General features: G+C 37.5%; 1 pseudogene; it reads right to left on the reverse strand.

Moving 5' to 3' along the window:
• Positions 1–2,474: 2,474 nt before the first annotated feature.
• LOC149243928 (actin pseudogene) lies at positions 2,475–3,350 on the reverse strand (annotated as a pseudogene).
• Positions 3,351–9,136: the final 5,786 nt, after the last annotated feature.

A 9,136-nucleotide genomic window follows, 5' to 3' on the forward strand; every position in this document is an offset into this window, starting at 1 on the left:
AAAGTCAATTGCAAGATTATCGTCAAGACAAAGACCGAGTTTTCTTGAAGTCTTATCGATTTTATTTTCCAAATAGAAAATCAATTATTTGGAAATATAGTTTGATTTAGTAGGATTGGAATAAAAATATATAGGCTTGAAACTCTCGTACTATTATATAGAGAAGCATTATAAAATGTAATGACCACTCTGTGTTTTGGGTGTGCGCTGATACATGTAAACTTTAAGAATATCTTGTTACACTTGTTTGTGAGTAATAGATTGGGTTTATGTTTTCCATACCACGTTGATTGGAGATTGTCGATTGTTTCGTGGATGTTCCCTACGACCAGTAAAGGTCTTTAACCAATTGCACATAAATTTCCTGAATTACTTTATTGTAGATTGATGAGCCTCCTCATTGGGTAATTATATGGGCCTTCATTCACCTCCTAGCTTAGTCAAACCAAATTTATCACAACTTATTACATGCTTTTTATTATATTTTGTTTATGAGATGAGTTAGAGTTGGATATTATGCCTAGTGGACTAATATGCATTGAATGCAGGATTGAAGGAGAAAATCAAGGAATTTTGGCAAATTCTAAGGTTTAAACTCGAATGGGACAATGGAGAGGGATTGTAGGAGGTAAATACTCCCCATTTAACTCTCCCCCATTGGAATATTCCTCCATCGATCAAGCCAACTCGGAGTGCAATGAACCAAGCCATGAGGATTAGAAGGAAGTCGAGCAAGTGAGAGAAAAAGAGCTAGTTTATCTCAAGTTTGGGAGCTGAGCCTCCCTAATTTTAAGGAAGTAATTGGGGAATTTAGTTGTATAAGTACAAAGGCCTTGAGCCTCATTAAGATTCTAATTTTTTTTTAAAACTCTAAGTATTTTCGAGCTTCAGACTTGTGAAAGTTTTATTGATGTAATTTTCTATTTTGGCAATAAGAATGAGTTTTGTTTTGAGCCTGTTAGGTTCCTCTACTAATAGGAGTCATAATTTTGAATGACTAAGGTTAAGCCTTCTAATATTGTACATACATTTTCTTTTGGCAAATGTTTTCCATATTAAAAATTAAAAAATGTATAGAGAGTATGTCCTAAAAGAAATATCAAAGGACAAAAATAATAAGAGAAGGTCAAAAAATGAAAATATATGAACCCGAAAAACAAAAAGAGACCATGAAAGTGTGCAAGTCTAAATGTCACTCCTAGTTACTTTTATGCATAATAATGGTTGTGTGCAAATTGTCATACATTCCACAACCCATGGTAGTCAAAATGCTTAATCTTGACTATTTCATGCTTTGAATTTTATGTTTATAGTTAGAGAATAAAATCTAACCAAACAGCTTAATCTTGGTAGATCATTAGATAGGTAGAGAAAATAAAAGGAGCTCATCAGTTTAATCTAAGACCTTGGAAGATATAAGGTTAGATTTAGATAGTTTACTTTTCAAAAGAAAAATGAATGATAAGGGTCTGCTAGCCTAAATGCACCCAAATAAAATGAAGAAAAAATGTTAGGGTAAGTAAATGGGTAAGTAGAAGAAAGGTTACTGAGGTGTAAAGTTGATTGGATCAAAACACATGCATCATGCTTAGACACATATTTCAATATGTATGATCAATTATGGAAGCAAAAACAAAGGTTTGCAAGTTGATTTAATTTACTTCCCCTCATTCATTTCATCCCTATACTTATTAATTTCCCCATACACAAGTATGTTCTAGTACTAAAAATTCTTCAAGTCATAAAGGGTCAGAGCATTTCCCTGACTTTTGGTGGGACTTGTTGGACACCTAATCCTAAATGGGTTAGTGTGGAAGTAAAATGGACAAAAGTAGTCCAAGAGACCTTGGGATGTGAAACCCAACGGTCAAACAATGTACTATAAATGTATATGATTTGTTAATAAAAATTGTATTGCATGTTTTATCTTTAATATCTCTCTTGCTGTCCATGTGTGTTTAACATGGTATCAGAGCGGGCGATCTCCTGCCCTGCTCCAGTGTGAGCCACATGTTTCTGTGGCCTTTGTAAACCAATGCTCTCCTCTTGATTATACTTTTCTGAGCATTTCTTAAAATAGAAATTGTTACCTTTATCAGCGCTGCCATTCTTCTGATGTGAGCAGTCCTGGCCCTCTGCCATATTCTTTTCCAGCGCTGTACGTTAAAAGCCCTCTGCCATATTCTTTTCCAGTGCTCCTGACATGCTGCCTCTGCCATATAACGCATCTGTCCAAGCCGTTCCGAGACGTCTGTCTTCCATATTCTATTTATGAGACCTGCGAGCTCTATCAATTTGCTGACATTAATTATTGCCACAGCTCTGCTCCATTGAACCGTTTGCAGCTTGTCCCAACGAATTTCCATAGTCGAATCTAGTCTACGAACCGACCTCTCCAATTACTTCGAAAAGCATTGAAGATTGGATTGTCTTACTGGACTGTTGGGTTCCCATACGCCGCGTTTTGCTATCCCTCACCTGGTAGCAATGCTCCATACACTGTACTTTCTCTCTGGAGGGGCAACCACTTTGATCTTAACAGCTGAGTTGGGACGTAGAGCGGTGAGTTCCTTGGCAAGATGGTCGGCAAAGCCAGGGAACATGGTTGTGCCTCCGCTCAGGACTACGTTTCCATACAAATCCCTTCTGATGTCAACGTCACAATTTCTAATAGAGCTGTAAATGGATTCATGAATGCCGGGATCTTCCATCCCAATGATGCTTGGGTTGAATAGCACCTCGGGACACCTGAATCTTTCTTCTCCAATTGTGATTACTTGCCCATCTGGGAGCTCGTAGGATCTCTCCAAAATGGAACACTCGCTTGCAGTGAGCATTTCCTCTTCCAATTCCATGGCAACATATGCCAGCTTCTCTTTGATGTCTCTCACAATTTCTTGCTCTGCAGAGGTTGTGAATGAGTAGCCTCTCTCCATCAACAGCTTGGTCATTGCATCTGTCAGATCCCTGCCTACCAAGTCCAGCCTGTAAATGGCATGTGGAAGAGCGTAGCCTTCATAGATTGGGACAATATGTGTCACTCCGTCTCCAGAATCCAACACAATTCCTTCACTATGCCCGATCCATTGTCGCAAACAATTGCCGGAACATCTTCTAATTCTGCCATTTTCGAAAGAATCTGCAACACAGTTCTTCGTACCTTCTTTGCTTTCTAATATACTGTAGTCAAGACTAATCATGTTGTGTTTGCCATTATACTTGCATCTCGGACTGTAATATTTTATCGTTTTCTTAGCCTCTTGCTACCTTCTCACCGCGGAATTGGATATGCGTTCAAATTTCTTAATGAATTGAGCCACCACATTCGTAACAACTGCACGAACGGACATTGTCCCTAAGTTCATTCTCTGAGGAATTCCACTTGTATTCTTAACAAGCATAGAAGTGGCAGCTCCATCATTTGGAGTATTAATTGAATGTCTATGATCAAGTCTTGGACTGGTATCCAGATCTGCATACCTCTACTGCAAGCTGCAAGGACACAAGAAGAGTGAAGGCATGTCATGGTTCTGAGAGCAAACATAATTCTGGAGCAATTTCATGTAGCAGAGATCTAATGTGTTGGGAGTGACCATAAACAGAGCATGTGGACTAATTATGTGTTCTAACAAAGTGTTATAGGGATATATTGCTAAGTGTTTGTTACGCCTTTGAGTTAGCTGGATTAATGATACAATATAACTTAATGATGGAATGCTTTGGTGAGAATTAATGTTTGCAGACATTTGTGAGCGACGAAGCTTCAAATTTCATTGACTGCATGATGAGGAATTATGATAAATATCAATCAAGATATCGTGTGTTTATGTTATCTATTCTCTCTACCGCATGAACCTAAAATTGTATGTACTCTGGTTTATGGAAGACCTAACACGACTGTTGAATTGTTGGAGAATTTGATCAGATATATAAGGCTGTTACGCTTTATAGCTTGGCTGAATAAACATTAGATTTGTGTGAAAGATTGATATCGGCAGAGTTTCTGTTATATGTTATAAGAAATTTCTACATTTGCTCTAGGTTTTCAGGCATCTGAAAGTCTTGAATATTTGTCTGGTCCCTGTTATATTCTATTTTGGTTTGTTGCAATTTCAATTTCGATGGCAGACGTGAACATGGTAGCTGGACGGGTGTCTTGAGAACCCACTCATTTTTTTGCTGCTGCCTGAGTTATCTCCTACCCGAGTTGATTTTCTGCCACCTGAAGACAAGTTCACACCTGAGTCCTTGAATTCGAAGTACTAAGTTTGTTGAGAATGCATAAGACCGAGTGCATCAGTTGAACGTGGCCAGATTTATTTCCTATGACTGAATCTCCAGTTCTGAGCTAGCCACGAGTTCTAAAAGTGACAGAAAGGGAGTCGTACACCACTTGACAACTACTTCTGGACCGAGTTTGCTTTCTTGGGGCTGTGTGTTACATCAAAGATAAATTCCGGGCAGATTGCTAGTGTAAAGAAGCCGAGTTTGAAGAGATATAGGGGCTGCAAATTAAGCTAAGCAACCAGCTCGCCTCGCTGAGTTCATCTTCCTGATCTGAGCCGAATTATAAAGTGTTTGTACTTGGAGGAGCTCAAAACACAGTTATCTAGTTACTTAATATATTGTTGCTGGCTGTTGGTATTCTGGGTCAATTTCTACCATACTAGAATGAGTTTTTCACAATTTCAATGCCATTTAGAGGCTGTTTGTGTGGCTGTATACTCTTCTCACTAGCTGATACTGTAGTGTTGATATACGTTGAAGAGTGAACGAGTATTTGAAGGATCCAAGCAAGTTTGCAGTTGCTGCTGCCCCAATTGTGGCATTGTATTTAAAACTCATTATAGTGCATTGATTCCTTGATTCCACTGCTGCATAAAGATTTTGGTGAACTGATTGTAATCTTTTATATTGCACACTGATCATTTGCTGACATTTATAAAGGATATTGCTGTGTACTGTGAGTAGATATTACTTTTCTGCATTAAGTAATAGTTTTGATCAGACATTGAAGAAAAAATGGCCAGAACCAGTGAAGTATTACAGTTCCTTAAAACTCTGATATTATCTACTATTGATGACACATTACAAATCAACAAAGGATCTCTCTCAGAAATTCAGACATGTCTACAAAATGCACAGGAAAAGATCGATTTTTTGCAGCTTGAATCACAGCTACAGCAAGAAGAGCTACATCAAAATAGACACCATTCTGAACCTGTTTTTGTTCAGAACATTGAGACAACCACCCATCAGCAGCATGTTAATAATGTTACAGTTCATTCAAATAAAGCAGCAGTTGTATATGCAGATGCAGAAACTCAGTCTGCACTTCCCAAGCCCATCATCAGACCTTGGGAACAGCTTGTCCACAACAAGCACAGAACTGGTCTTGGATATGACAAGGACTTGTCCTTTCATATTCCAGACTATACCAAGCCCATTCAGTTTCAGAGTGCTGGATTCATTCATGACAGTTCACCTGCTCCTTATGACAGTTCAGCTTCAGCTGTTCCAGATTCTGCCCCTCTTCCACAACAACAACAAAAACAACAGATAGTGAAATGCCAACACTGTGACCGAGTTGGCCATCTGAAAGATCACTGTTTTGATCTTCATCCATGTAAGCATTGTCATAAAACCAGTCATTCTTCACACAGATGCTTCAAAAACAGACGTCCTGCAAGAACAAAGATTCATCTTGGATGGATCGCTTCTTCGCAATGGGCATCAACAGCCAAGAAGATATTCCAAACACATGTCAGAACTTGTTCCAGAATATTAAACAGTCTTGCAGTTGAGTTTTCTCCATCATCTCACCTTGTATCTGACAGGGGGGAAATGATGATCATCTACAAGCTTCAAATTCACATCAAGTGAGCCTGAGCCACAACCTGCCACACCAGTTTCAGAGTTGTAGCCAGAGACAAGATGCCTGAACATGCCTTCAGTTGGAAATCTGGGACACTTCCTCTAGCAGAAGACTCCAGCTTCTTGCCAGTTTTGGAAGAGTTCCAGGAATTACATTGTTGTTGGTCATCCTTAAACCATCACAGATTAAGAACACTTCCTCTAGCAGAAGACTCCAGCTTCTTGCCAGTTTTGGAAGAGTTCCAGGAATTGCATTAAGCATTCCAGAGTTGTTGGTCATCCTTAAACCATCACAGGTTGAGACTTCCCTTTTCAGGTTGAAGTTTTACCTTTTATGCGGGGTGAGACCTCCCTTTTATGGTTGAAGGTTTCCCTCTTTAAAAGAATAGGATCACTTCCTCTAGCAGAAAACTTCAGTTTCTTGCCAGTTTTGGAAGAGTTCCGGGAATTGCACTAAGCGTTCCAGTGTTGGTGATCATCCTTAAACCACCACCCTTTATACCAACATTTCATAGAGCACATTCAGCCTAGTGATGCCATGTATTTTTTGCACATTTTTTATTACAGCTCTCTTCTTGGACTCATACACAACCCTTCGGATTAAGGGGGGGAAATTTTGGACACCTAATCCTAAATGGGTTAGTGTGGAAGTGAAATGGACAAAAGCAGTCCAAGAGACCTTGGGATGTGAAACCCAACGGTCAAACAATGTACTATAAATGTATATCATTTGTCAATAAAAATTGTATTGCATGTTTTATCTTTAATATCTCTCTTGTTGTCCATGTGTGTTTAACAGGACTGGACCCTCAGCTTAATGACTTATGGACATCAAGTGTTAGAATTCCCTTCATAAAAGTCATTTCCCTTCATTACCCTAATAAAACCCCTTTTCCTAAGGTTAAGCTCCATTTGCCTATGAAAAGTAAACAACCCCCATGTTAAATTCTATTTCACTGAAAAAACTGACAAAAGTGCTTTATCCTAACTGTAAATGTATGTGAAGAAAATGCATCAATATTACATTATGCTTAGTGGTATGTTCATTCCGCACATTCATTTCATATTAATTTTTCACTTAATTATATAATTCTCGATATACTTTTTCCCGTATATTAAATAAATCCCATATTTAAATATCCCAACCCTTAGTTTAGTTATAAACTATACATTTACCCCATATCCCAACAAGACCGATAAATCCCATCATTAAACCCTGCCCAATCATTTTAACCCATGATTAAATCCTAATTAATCCCAAACCGCCAAGGATTAAAGCCCTGGGCCCCCCAAAAGCCTATGCTCATATCATCCGCACACATCCCTCACCTGACTACTGTCCAATCATCATCACCCTCATCCGATGGTCCACAACCATATCGGATTCACCCGACCATCGACCTATACCCACCCGATAATGTGGTTTTCCTTGCCCCCCCATTTACTACCTATCAAGCGTTGGCATAGATCAGGTGACCCCTCCTAAATACCTCCTCCTCCATGAAAGTAGTGTGATGGCTTGGGAAACCACCTCCTTGCCAAACCCAAAACCACTCACTATTCATAATATAAAATTTTGCGCCAATTTACCCATTACCCGTTAAAAACCCAAAAAACCTAATTTTCATTCATTTTACTCAGTTACACAACAAAACCTATCAAACCCTTCTGGTGCCACCTTGAGCCTCTGAGACATTATTTCACAATGGATTCCCTCCAGAACACCTTCTAGACTCTGTCCACAATTCTTCCTAGTTTTATTACGGCCTCCGGTCACCTCCTCGCAGACCTGTGTTTTATTAACAAATTGTTGTATTTTGCAAGTAATTAGCAGAAGACCAGAGCTTGGATAAATAGTTTTGATAGTAGTCACAACACTTGTTTACTCCAAGAATTGAAAGAAAATCTATTTAAAAACCTTCATTCAGAAGAACAAAACAGTTATACACAGAATAGAGAAAGAAATCATTCACATAGAGACATTGACTATTAAAACAAAGGAACCAGATAGAGCATACAGTCAAAAGACAAATAGATCAAACATACAGAAAATTGATCAATATCCATTACCATATGCTAATACATATAAAAAACTAAATAATTTACTGTTGAAATACAAAGTAAAAAGTTAAAATGTACAGTAAAAGTAAAAACACAGTAAAGGATATTGAGAGGTATCAAATTAAAAGTGTATCACATTGAAAAATCAAAGTGAAGAAAGATGAAATCAGAGCAGGAATGGTACATTTTCCAAAAATTTCCTGTTTAAGTCGTAATTTTGCAGAAACTATTGTGGCCCATCCAAGATGCATTTTGAAAAACTAGAAAATTTTTGTGTGCCTAAAAGGCCAATCTACAAAAACCTATCTCACTTTTTACACAGGTATTACAAACAAGGAGATAAATGCATATCTTCACAGCCTAGTTTTTGGACTGTGCAAAGTCCTGTTTTTGACATAGTTTTGTAGAGAATATTTTGACGAGATGGAGCTGAATTTTGGGGAACAGAAAGATTTTTATCTCAACAACATACTTATCTACAATAACCTCTTTCACTTTTTACATATCTATCCGAGATTGAGATATAAAATGGTATCACTGGACCCTAATGTTGCAGAATTTCTGGGGCACAATGCACAAAGGAAGGACTTAGTTAGTGACATGGAAGCCTCATCATCAATTAAGAGTTGCTATAAAATTTGAATTTATATTCTTTGTCACCATCAATCCATAAAGATAGTGCCAAATAGATTCATTAGTTTTTAGTGTACTTTATTTAAGTTCTATTAATGTAAAACAGTTTCAGATATTTGTAAAACCAATCTTGATATTTTTTCAAGATATTTCAGTTTAGAATTGGTATAAGTAATTCTTCATTTGAAGTATTTTGGTGTGGATTCTTAGACATTTCTATAGAATTCTTCATCAAAATACTATAAAGCTATTGTATCACTAACTGCAGCAAGATGGACTGATGAATAAAGACAAGATATTCCATAGGAGTCATGTGTTGAGCGAAGTGGAGACAAGTATTTTCTTATGTTATCGTTATCTTTCTTAATGTTTTTCCACAATCTTTAGTGTATTTTTGAATCTGAATGCTATAACTGGAAAAATATTTTATAATTTGTTTAGTTACACTCTTTTTTAACAGTTATGCATATAAATGTTTTCAATTGATATCTAAGTTAAGGAATTCTTAATTGCTCCTTAGTTTAGGTTGTTTCTTGTTAATCCAGATCAAAAAATTCTTAATTGCCCT

Source organism: Pinus tabuliformis, chromosome 8 (genome assembly GCF_031772625.1).
Source record: "Pinus tabuliformis cultivar Carrire ecotype Pingquan chromosome 8, CPIR1, whole genome shotgun sequence".
Taxonomy (NCBI): domain Eukaryota; kingdom Viridiplantae; phylum Streptophyta; class Pinopsida; order Pinales; family Pinaceae; genus Pinus; species Pinus tabuliformis.